Consider the following 12,937-nt stretch of genomic DNA (forward strand, 5'->3'; position numbering starts at 1 on the left):
ATATATATATATATATATATATATATATAAAGCTGAACGTCTGTGTGTGTGTCTGGTCACGAATCGGCTCCTATATGGTTGACTATTATATAAAACTGATCACATATAATGATAGAAGATGTATCGAGGCACAGGAATAGGTATGTTTGATCTGGCATAATGATGATTCATTAAAATTGTGGGGTCTTCGTACGCGCCTTGTCCATAAAGTATGGAAATAAAAAATTTAAAATTGAAAAAAAAGTTTACAAGTGTTTTTGATATAGATGTACATAATAATACTTTGATAAGTATGTTTTAACTTAAATAGGAATGGTATAATAAAATTGTGGGGTCTGCGTTCGCACCTGCCCCCCCCCCCGATAGAATGGAAATAGGTGCAAACTTTAATAAAGACTTTTCATATCTATCTGCGTAAGTATACTTTGATAATTATGTTTCAGTTTGAAGAAATATGGTATAATAAAATTATGGAGTGTTCGTTCGCGCCTGACCTCCATAGAATAGAAATATGTCACAAAGTTTAACAACGTTTTTTAATATATATCCACAGAATATTGTGTTATAAGTGTTTTAGTGGGAGCAGGTATTGGATAATAAATTATGGGGTTTATCTATTTTATTTTTACTTTCATCATATTTTGCTTTGGTTTTGATACCCCCAAATTCGAAGCTATCTCTTTACAACCCTTCCTTTTCATAACCTATCATACTTTCATAAATCAGAGTCCATTTTCTGTAGGCTGTTTTTGAACCCAGTCAACGACGGGTACTTTTGCTAGTATATATATATATATATATATATATATATATATATATATATATATATATATATATATTACCATACCATTATATTATATAAATAATAATAAAAAATATAACGTAATAATATAATATATATATATTAAAAATTATTATAGTAATAATATATATATATATTATTATTGGCTCACATGGAGCTTTCACACAAGTCAACAAACGATCTGATTGGAAACCTGTGGTGTTCTCTGGAAGCTGAGTGACAACAAGTGTCCCCAGACGTCCAGCTCTCTCCACCTCCTTCGATAGCATGTGCAAATGAATTTGCGTCATCGCAACAGCCGTTTACCATTGATTTCTCGCTGGCAGTAGCCATTGGTTTATACTGGAATTTGAGTGTCACTAAGCTTCCCCAAAGTCCCAGTTCTCTTCACGCTTGTCCAGCCAAGGTCTGGCCAGAGCTCTCTCCTTGGTCTTTCAATCCTTCTTGACCCTTCTCGGCTCATTGGTATCACTTTTCTATTGGGAGGAACGGTGATGAGACAATGGGGGGGATGCATGATGGGGGTGTAGAACTTGTAGATATGCGGCTTCGGTGTTCTTCATTCCCTGTAAAGCCTCTTCGTTATATTGTCTTTTTTATTATTCTCTGCATTCAAGGGTTTTCCTTAATATTTCAGCCGTTTTCCTTATCGTTAGTCGTTGTATTTTTGCAGCTATTCCTCTGATTCCAATTTCTGACATCCTTTTTTCGAAGTTTTTCGGAATTGTTCCTAGTGCTCATACTATTATCGGTACTATTTTTATTTTCTTCATCATCCAAGTCCCTTTTAACTCTCTGGCTAGCTCTGTGTATTTGCTTCGTTTCTCCTTTTCTTTCATACTCACCCTGTGCCCAGCTGGGACAGCAATGTCTACGATTTGACAGGATTTTTCTTTCTTGTTAATTATTACGACATCTGGTTTTCTTGCTTGGATGGGTTTGTCCGTCTGTCCCATAGGATTTTGTGGTTCTCGCTTTCGAGTACTGTTGGGGGTTTATGCTTGTACCATTTGTCTGTATGCTCAAAATGCAGTCGTTTGCACAATTCTCCGTGCACCACCCTCTCCACTTGATCATGCCTCTTTTTGTATTCCTTTTGGGCCAGTTTGCTGCATTCACTTACTATATGGTTTATCGTTTTGTCTCTTTGTCCACAGAGTCTGCATTTGCTGTTTTCTTGTGTTTTATCGGTCCTTGCTTTGATATGGTTGGTTCTTATCGAGTTATCTTGTGCTGCAGTTATTAGAGATTCAGTTTCTCGGTTTATATGTCCTTTTCGCAGCCATGTCCAGGTGTTTTAGTTATTCCCATCTTTTTTTTTTTACATGGGGGTCACCACTTATCAAGGCCCGGAGGCCACTCAGGGATAAGGGTTATTGCGTGTACAGTAATCAATGAGATAGTATTGTAGTAATCATTAGTATTGGATATTTGATAGAGTGTCTTATTTAAGGGGGCGGTTTGTCAGAAATTTGTTTATGTTGGATTTGAAGACATCCAAGTTGTAGTCAGGTGGGAAACTGGTGAACGGAAGAGGGTTTCACAATCGTGCACTTCTGAGAAAGAAGCTCTGCTCATGGAATCTACGTTTGGATTTAGGCACAGATAAACAGTGGGGAAAATCATTGACAGTAGTTTTAGCCAGACGGGTGTTTCTCGTGAAAGATTGGCGAGGGAGGACGAGAGATTGGAGCTCAGACGAGTACTTGCTATGGAAATAATGATAAAACAAAGACAGACTCGCAACGTCTCTTCTGTGGGAGAGAGGTTGCAGGAAAGAGAAAAGGGCATCCCCCACCAAACCACGAAGTCTATTTTGTACTCTGTCAAGGCAGGATAGGCTGTTTTTAGCAGCTCCTGCCCAGATGTGGCAGCAGTACTCCATCCTTGGACGTACTTGGCTTTTATACAGATAGAGAATTGCATCAGTAGTGAGATATTTTCTGAAGCGGTAGAAGGATCCCACCATTTTCCCAGCGTCCCTGGCAACAGACTTGATGTACGTGTTCCATTTCAGATCAGGAGTAAAGGTCAAACCCAGAAGCTTGTCAAAACAATTTTTTAAATTTTTACTCCTATTATGACACCTTGAAATTTATTGTTTTGGGCTCAAATCGAGTTATTAAGTTAGATCCATGTCCAAGGAACCTATATCTAATATTTCAAGTGTGTAGACCCAAAATTGTCGGAGGAGTTTGGTAGAGTTCTCAAAGGTCAAATCGTTGAACTTTGGCCCCTTAACAGCCAAATTTCTGGCCGAAAACAGATCACATAGACTTTCCTAAATCTAAGTACGTTGTATATTAAATTTCGAGTCTGTAGTCTGTAGACTAAAAATTAACAGAGTTATTGCGAAGGAAAATGTACACAGATACACAGCAAACACAGATAGGCATACAGACACACAGACACACAGACACGTTCATTTTTATAGATATACTAGCATTTCGGCCCGGCGTTGTCTGGGTGTTTGAAGGTGTATTCTGAGCAAATAAAAAAACAAAAACAAAACAAACAAACAAAAAAAAAAAGTCAATTTTTAAAAAAAACTTTGACCACCTATTATAACACCTTAACATGTATTGTTTTGGGCTTAAATCAAGACAAATTTCTGGCCGAAAATGGATTACAAAGATTTTCCCAAATCTCAAAGGTCAACTCGTTGAACTTTGACCCCTTAACAGCTAAATTTCCGGCCGAAACCCGATCACATCAATTTTCCCAAATCTCAGTACACTGTATATCAACTTTCGAGTCTGTAGACTAAAAATTGACAGGAGTTATTGCGTAGGGAAATGTACACAGACACACAGAGACGTTCACTTTTATAGATATATAGACTAGCATGGGTGCCCGGCGTTGCCCGGGTATTTGGAGGTGTATGTTTAGCAAAAAAAAAAAAAGAAAAGAAAAAAGCGATCAATTTTTTAAACTTTGACCCCTATTATGACCCCTTAGAATTTATTGTTTTGGGCTCAAAATTGTCGGAGGCGTTTGGTAGAGTTCTCAAAGGTCAAATGGTTGAATTTTGACCTCTTAACAGCCAAATTTATGGCAGAAAACCAATCACCAAGATTTTCTCAAATCTCAGTACCCTGTATATCAAATTTCGAGTCTGTAAACTAAAAATTGACAGAGTTATTACGAAGGAAAATGTACTCAGTCACACAGACACGTTCACTTTTATAGATATACTAGCAGGGGTGCCCGGCGTTGCTCGGGTGTTTGGAGGTGTATGTTGTTCAAAAAAAGCAAAAAAAAAAAAAAAAAAATGGTTAATATTTTAAAACTTTGACCCCTATTATGACCCCTTAAAATTTATTGTTTCGGGCTCAAATCACTTTATTAACTTAGATCCATGTTCAAGGAACCTATATCTAAAATTTCAAGTGTCTAGACCCAAAATTGTCGGAGGAGTTTGGTAGAGTTCTTAAAGGTCAAATCGTTGAAATTTGACCCCTTAATAGCCAAATTTCTGGCTGACACCCGTCACATCGATTTTCCCAAATCTCAGTACCCGGTATTTCAAATTTCAAGTCTATAGACTAAAAATTGACAGAGTTATTGCGTAGGGAAATGTACACAGACAGACAGACAGACAGACAGACACGTTCACTTTTATAGATATATAGACTAGCATTTTAGCCCGGCGTTGTCCGGGTGTTTGGAGGTGTATGTTGAGCCCCCCTCCCCCCCAAAAAAACAGAAAAGCGGTCAATTTTTTAAACTTTGACCCCTATTATGACACCTTTAAATTTATTGTTTTGGCCTCAAATCAAGTTATTAAGTTAGATACAAGTCCAAGGAACCTATATCTAAAATTTCAAGAGTTTAAACCCCAAATTGTCGGAGGAGTTTCAAACTCTGGACGTAAATTTCTTAATTTTTTTCATCAACTACAAAGAATTTTATAAACTTTAAAATTTATGTGTTTTTTTTATTTTTTATTTTTTGCATGGCGTTGTCTGCAAGTTCAAACCCCGCATGTAACTGGAAAGAAGATTATATAAAATAATTTTATGAAAGAAACAGTAGGTTCTCTAGAGTGCTATGTAAAATAACATATATTTTGGACTAAGTTACTGCATTGAGGCACGTGAAGCTTCCTCCCAGGCGATTTCACGGATTTCGATGACAATAAAAATATAGGAGTGTGAAATATTCGTTGATCATCATTCAATCCCGGGCAACCTCGGTCTCCCTGCTAATATATATATATATATATATATATATATATATATATATATATATATATATATATATTTCAAAATACTAAAAATAAATTCCAAACAATGAAACAATAACATTTTATTTATTATTTTATACAAAAGTAATTAAGAATAATGCGAATATTTTACAGACACTTTTTGCTGCGGACTTTGACTAATCTATTCTTCTACATCATCCTTATATTTTGCATGTTGCATTATTTATTAAGAACAAAAGATACTTTCATATACTCTGTCAGAAAAGACACTTTCTTGTCCTTCAAGATAGAATCGAAGTTTAACATCTATTCTTCCCTTTTTGTCGGAGGAGAGGAAACCTTTTTGACTGGTGTGAATGAGAGAGGAAGAGAGAAAGATAGATAGGTCGGAGCGTAGGGAAGAGAATAGGGATTAGGGAGAATTAAAAAGTGTTAGTGAAGTCTATTTTGTTGTTCATGTATCCCGGGCAATAGCGGCTAGCCACCCTAGTCGCCAATTCATTCTCGATGCAATGTTTCATTCGTATTGCAATATTTCATTCAAGCTACAAGTTCAAATCGAAAAGAAAACCGATGTAATAAAATAATTAAACAATTATTAAAAACGGAAGCTGTGTGAACGCAGAGAGATTCGAACTCTGGACCTCTAGTTTACTAGACTGCACTAAACAACTGAACTATAGAGCCAAGAGCCAGTCACTACATATTCACGGTGATCTACATTTAATAAAATAATTACAAAAACAATTACTAATATAACAAGAGGCTTCAGAGAGATTCGAACTCTCGACCTCCAGTTTACTAGACTGGCGCTCTAACCAACTGAGCTATGAAGCCAATTCGCGAGCGTTTTAATTCACAGTTATTTATACATGGATGTAATAAAATAATTACTAACACAATTCTCCACCGTGGTTGCACAAAAGAATGTAGATCTCACTCATATAACTGCTACAACTACCAAAGCAAGGTTGACTCGGAGAGAAATAGAAAGCGTTATTTAATTAATACCTCTACCCAGGGAGGGACGGACTGAGAGTATTATAGGCTCTCGGACAGAAAATATAATGGCCTCCGCCCTTTCACCATTTTTTAAACAGATAAATGCCACACATAGAGGCTGTGCAGCAGATAAACAGTGCATACTGGGGTACTTGTACAGTTTAATCAAGGCATTAAAAAATGAAAATATTGAAAAAAATTTAAATTGTTTGTATCCATTTTTGAACGAAGTTCTCCGGAAAAAACATTTCACCTTATTTCATCAAGTAGTTTGTTTTGTTTTTTTTTACATGTTTTTATGAGAGCGCATTGAAGGCGGCCATCTTGGATTTTTAAAAATTTTTGTTTGAATTTTAGAAATAACAAAAGGAGATAACTCCAGTTAAAGCCCTGACGCCCCTTCCCATCTTTAATACTAGCTAAATCGAACATTTTGCTCGGTATCATCACAAATGCTTTTTTTGCTGCAAAAAAAAAACAAAAAAAAACTACTTGATGAAATTAAGTGAAATTTTTTTCAGAGAACTTTGTTCCATAACGGATACATACAATTTAAACTTTTTTCGATATTTTCATTTTTTAATGTCTTGACTAAACTGTACAAGTACCCATATTGTCATAACTAATGAAAGGCTTGTACTATGTTGTGACCCTTTGGCTGTGATCACAACGTAGTATCTGTGTTATGTTGTGGCGGGCAGTGCCAAGGATCAGAACGATTATTATGGTTAATTGTTAATTTATTTAGGTTAAAAAGATATTCAGAAAAATGTTTTAAAAGAAAAAATGTTAGTTAAAATATTTATGTTGAATATGTAGAGGACTAGGATGTATAAATCCTAATCCCATTACAAAAGAAAATAATAAAACGAATGGAATGAAGAAAACAAAAACTCAATTGCTGGATAAGATAAACGTGTCGTTTATTTACTGTTGAAAGAATGAATGTTTTAGATATAACACATCGTTTGTTCGCGCGTGGGAAAAGAAGTGAGTAATGTAGTGGAACGAGAAATGATAGTCCAGCGTGTTAGCAGTCAGCTACGCGGAGGTGTTCTCCGGCACAAGTTGTATATAGAGAAAGAGAAAGAATGAAAATGCCAAATCAGTTCATGGAGAGAGAAAGCGTATAAAGTGTACGTACAGTCTGTTATCTTTTTGTCCCACATAGTAGCAAGTGGTGTGAGGCACGCGCGTGCGCGCACCTGCCGAAAAGGCACGCTCTCGGTCCGTAGACCGCCCAGCTCGGAAGCTGGTCTGAAAAAAGGGCTGGAAACAACTTGTCTCTTGCTTTTATAATTGTTTCCAGTGGTCTTTTGCGCATGTGTTGATTTCCTTTGAAACGGGAAGTGACGTTGTCCATGTGTGCGCGTATGTGAGTACATGTGTGTACGTTAGCGTGTGTGTGTGTATACACGTGAATGTGAGTGTATATACACGAACGTGCATATATGTACGTGTGTGGACGTGCGCGCGTATGTTTGTGTGCACGTATGTATATGACAAGTAATATAGCTTGAGATGTGAACGCGTGTTTTTGTGTGAGACTAGAAAAGGCTCGCGTAAATATTTAACTTTAAATTTTGGCCAAAGAAAAAAACGTTATGAATAGAGGAAAAGCATAAACAAAGCTAGTTTGGAATTTGGTTGAGTAAACAACGATGTGGCTTCGATGACAAACACTCTGGCTGACGGTTTGCGGCTATCCACTGCTTCCTACTATTTGTAGCAAAGCCTGGGAGACGCAAAATTGGGTCTTCAATGATGTCCCACCTTTTGGGAGTATTGTTTCTCTATTCCTTCTTCCATGTGTCAACTGAGTCGATTTTTTTTATTTTTTGAGTTGTAGAAGGGCTTTTGAGATATCTGGGACATCTTTTAAAATTTTGATGGATTGGTAAGTCCCTGGTGCCTTCCTGCACGTTTTAAATCCATTTTTGAGTTGTCTCTTTCCTCCTTGTGTGGGGTGGTGCGATGGAGCTTGCTACTGGTAGCCATTGTGTTAGGGTTGACTTCAGACATCCTGAGGTAATACGCATGGTTTATTACCAAGTATGGATGCGAGCTGTTTCATAAGTGCCAAAAGACCAGAGTAAACATCAGTCATGTTAGCTGTTCCATCAAATGAATCTCCAATACACTGTTCCAGTGGAGTGAATTTAGTAATAGGCTGTTCAAGCATTTTCCACTTGAATTATCTACATCTACCAGGCGAACTAGTCTTTCTTTAGTTCTGTCTCAACAACATAGAAAAGGACACTGGCACACTGATCACGGGCAGAAATGTCTTGGACAGAATCAATTTGTACTGAAAACATTCTTGCATATTTCACCTGTTTCACAATTTCGTTTTTGACCATGTCCGAAATAATATTTAGTATTTTATTCGCAGTTGTTTTGCTTAAAAAGGTTACAGATTTGTTGCACTCTTTCTTAAATAGATCTTTTTGTTTGTCCAGCAAAATGATCGTCTGCAAATGTTTCTGCAGTTGTGGATTGTATTCTGCAAGAAGCTTTATAGCCTCTAAAAAAATCCCACAATTGTTATGATTATTTTTTATCAAATACAATTGCAGCAGCTTGTCTATGTTTGTCGCGCTAAGACAAGACTTGAAAACTAATATAAAATATTACATCAATCACGCATTTTAAAACAGAGCGACACTGAAGAATTTGCTGGGTTCTTAAGGAGAGTTCTCCTTTAACAAATGGTGATTGAAGCAGCTTTCACAAGAATTCATAAACTATGCATCAATGGAATGCTTCTAGCTCTTTTCATGTTCAAACAGTCATCTTGTGATGTGTTTCCAGTCAGAACATCCCTAGATCATCTGTATGCTTCGATTTTCTCAGGAGCATACATCAGACAAAACAAGCAATGCAAACTCTTGTTTTCTTCATTGTGTAATGTAGTCGTTAATATGTAGGGACCTAACACGTTCTAGACTCCGTCGCAAGGAACATAAGAAAGGAAGAGGAAAAAAATTCAACTCATTTCAGGTTTTAACAAAACACCTTCATTCCTCCTTCTCTGGCTACGCGTAACTTCTCGTCTCGACTCTGACGTCACCCACCTTTAATGTGATCATCGGTCTGTGCATACCTTTTTAATTTCTTTTTATAACCTTTTTCTTTCCTCCTTTCCGTGACGTCACCTCGCACACGGCTCGGTCATTTGCATACAGTTATCATGCGCGTGTCTGCGCTCTGTTACAATTGTATGTTACCCACCTTCTGTTAATATTCATGCCTTGATTGCCTAGTGAATAGTATGTTACACATAGGCTGGTTTGGATAAAATTTCCAGAACATTTCCTGTGAAATTGAGGCATTACAGCTCGTATCTGATTTAAGAAAATATGTACTTTTTGCACATGGAAACTGTCTTCTGGTTATCATGGAATTAGGCCTTGAAATCTTAGCTGGTGCCCAATCGAATTCGGTTTAATCTTGCTAGGAGAGATCAAGGGGTTCAGGTGACTATTGCAAATTTCTTTCCACACTCGAACAGAATGTTCGAACATTGATCTGCCAAATAGAAACATGGATGGCAAGAAAAACAAAAATTTTATCTTTCGTAGCAGTAATGGAAAATAAGGTTTTAAACAAAAAACAAACAAACAATAAATAATTATGAGAATCGTTTTTGGCATTAAAAAGTAGACACAATTTTCTTCGATTCCAATATCTTATAAGGTTCTGAATTATTTGATTCCCGATTCTGATTCAAATTAATCGTCCCAACACTAGTTTGCTTTCTCATTTTTGTTGGCGCTGTCCTTAGCCCAATGATCATTTCTTTTACAAGCTGAACATATGGCACCCCATGCTGGATATTTTCTATTCTGATGAATGTTTACAATGTTTGTATTTCACTGTATCTATTTTTTGTCTTTTCTCTTCGTCTAGTTCAGCTAGTTTTCCCGTGTGGTCTATGTAAGTTTCATGTGTCCTGCAACTGTTAATAACTTCATGCAGGGTCAACTCTTCACCCTTTGCTAGCTATTTTTGAAGTTCCGGATGTTTCAAATCAGTTTCCAGTTTAATTTTATAATGAATAGACGTGCAATACTCGTCTGTAAACAAGGGACATTTTCCAGCCTTTTTTTTCCACACATAGAATTCATGAAAACTTATGCTTCTGTGGTTGAATTCGCTTTATGGGGAATTAAATTAATCCCCGGTTAAGGAATCTGAAAGAAAAAAGAACTATTTCGGATTAATTTCTTGTATGAACTATATTGAATATTTCAACTTTTATTACTCGGGGAGGCAACTGCTAGCTACGAAGCGTGCTGAGATGCAACAATTGTGCAACACTGACTAAATCGAGATATCCTTCCAGGCAGATGTTCTAGATTTTCTTATTTTTTGTCTTCAGATGTCTTTAACCTCTGTGAAATTATTCGTTTCATAAGTAATTATATAAAGATTAAACATATAATAATACAATACTAGAAAAACCTGTGGAAATTCCATAGTTAAAAACATCAGCACATAACCAAACAATAGAATGGCTTTAATGGAATAATTAGTGTAATATTAGTTCCGAGCAAACCATGAATTAAAAGATAGATATTTTTGTACACAAATATGGATAACTGCTAGAGATATATTATTACAAGAAATAGAACTAAGACACTGGCTAGCAATAAATAACATTAGTATTTGGATCTGCACCTACCAAACACTAACTGGCGATAACTAACTTATAATTGTGACCTGGACCGATTGAACACTGGCTGGCTATAATTAATTTATTAGTATTGTGATCTGTATCCACCATACACTGGTTGGCGATAAATAACTTATCAGTATTGTGATCTTTACACTGGCTGGAATTAAGTAACTTTATATTGTGATCTGCACCGAACAGACACTGGCTGGCGATAAATAACTTAATAGTATTGTGATTTGCATCAAGCAGACACTGGCCGGGGATAAATAACTTATTAGTATTGTGACCTGAACCCACTGGAGACTGGCTGGCGATAAATTACTTATTATTATTGTAACTAATAAAATGTGACCATGAAGGGGTAATTCGTTTCTCATTAATTAACGTTTGCGATGATGATGCTTTTTGTAACACCGTAGTACGGACAAGCATATTAATATATAGATGTTTTAAGCAACATAATCTAATATATAAATATGTCTGTCTGTCTGTTTTTCTCTGTCTGTCTGCAGTCTGTCTATCTGTCTCCATATTTTCAAACTCTATCTCCGCCGAAGCTAAAAGTCGCAGAGCGGCGCTAGGGGCCTCAGATGATTGGATTTTTTACGGGCTGTTATTTTATGGGCTTTTATTTTATGGGCTGTTATTTTATGGGCTTTTATTTTATGGGCTTTTTGGCGGTTAAAATTGTTTATAAGGGGTTAAAAATACGTCAAAATTGAAACAATCGTTAAACATTTTGTACAATCATCTAAATTTATTTTTAATTTTCAACTTTTAACAGATTCATGTGCGTGGCATGTTGGTACAGTGGTAACGTCACCATCTTTGGATGCTTCGGTTTCGATTCTAACTGATGGCACCAAAATACTTTTTTTTTAACTTTTGAAATCACGAGTCTGTAATAATATATACGAAATCTGGGCAAATTAAAATATCATATTTAAGGGCTCAACTCTCTTCCTGATCTACATCAATGATCTCCCAAAACACATACTTAAATCATTCGTTGACATTTATGCTGATGACACGACCATCTACGACAACACATCAAAGGCCGTAAATGACAAAGCTCTCTCTGATTCTCTCTCCTCTGATCTTGAGCGCGTGGTACTGTGGGGGAAGAGATGGCTGGTTACTTTTAATGCATCTAAAACCAAGCTCCTATCTTTACATCATCAACGCTCTGTTCCTCATCTAGCATCAACTGAAATGGATGGCTCTCGTCTTGGGGAGGCTTCATGTTTTGACAAGCTCCTGGGTTTGACCTTTACTCCTGATCAGAAATGGAACACATATAACAAGTCTGTTGCCCAGGCCGCTGGGAAAATGGTGGGATCCTTCCCTGCAGCCTCTCTCCCACAGAAGAGACGTTGCGAGCCTGTCTTTGTTTTATCGTTATTTCCATGGCAAGTGCTCGTCCGAGCTCCAATCTCTGGTCCCCCCTCGCCAATCCTTCATGATAAACACCCGTCTTGCTGAAACCACTGCCATTAATTTCCCCCACACTTTATCTTTGCCTAAATCAAAACGTAGATTCCATGAACATAGCTTTTTTCTGAGAAGTGCACGCCAGTGGAACTCTCTTCCGTTTGCCTGTTTCCCACTTGACTACAACTTGGACGTCTTCAAGTCCAACATAAACAAATTCCTGATTAATCGCCCCCTTAAGTAAGACACTTTATCACATCCAATACCAACTATTACTATGATATTATCCCATTGATTATTGTACAAAAATAACCCTTATCCCCGAGTGGCTCCCTGGCCTTGATAAGTGGTGATCCCCATGTAAAAAAAAAAAAGAAAAAAAGCGTATTTTACACCCAGGCAAAGGCCCCACCCCACCCTGCTAGTATAGGCATAAAAATCATAATCTAACAAAACATTTCTCCTTGTAAACACCCCGGATATCTTAGCATTAAGTGAAACTAACCTTCACTCCTCCATACCCTCTAACCACTTTAACATGCCTGGTTATCTCCCACTCTACCGTAAGGACTCGGACAGACATATGCATGGACTTGGAGTCTATATTCGAAACACCCTCCCCCTAACTAGAGAAATAAAACTAGAATCAGAGGGCCAGGCCTTTATGTGCTTCAGACTAAATATGCAACACAATATTAGCTACTTATATTTTCTCTACCGCTCTCCCTCAAACCAAGACTGTACCCTAATAAACAAAGTCTCAGACAGCATAGATATAGCACTCTCCCTCGATACTAGCGCACAAATACATGTATTT

At 37.0% G+C, this 12,937-nt stretch overlaps 1 non-coding gene across 1 annotated transcript; it reads right to left on the reverse strand.

Annotated features, from left to right (window-relative positions):
• Positions 1-5,772: 5,772 nt before the first annotated feature.
• Positions 5,773-5,846, reverse strand: Trnat-agu (transfer RNA threonine (anticodon AGU)). Its single transcript has one exon. It is a non-coding gene; the product is annotated as a tRNA-Thr (tRNA).
• Positions 5,847-12,937: the final 7,091 nt, after the last annotated feature.

This window comes from Euprymna scolopes, chromosome 15 (genome assembly GCF_053919585.1).
Source record: "Euprymna scolopes isolate OS-2025 chromosome 15, ASM5391958v1, whole genome shotgun sequence".
Classification (NCBI taxonomy): domain Eukaryota; kingdom Metazoa; phylum Mollusca; class Cephalopoda; order Sepiida; family Sepiolidae; genus Euprymna; species Euprymna scolopes.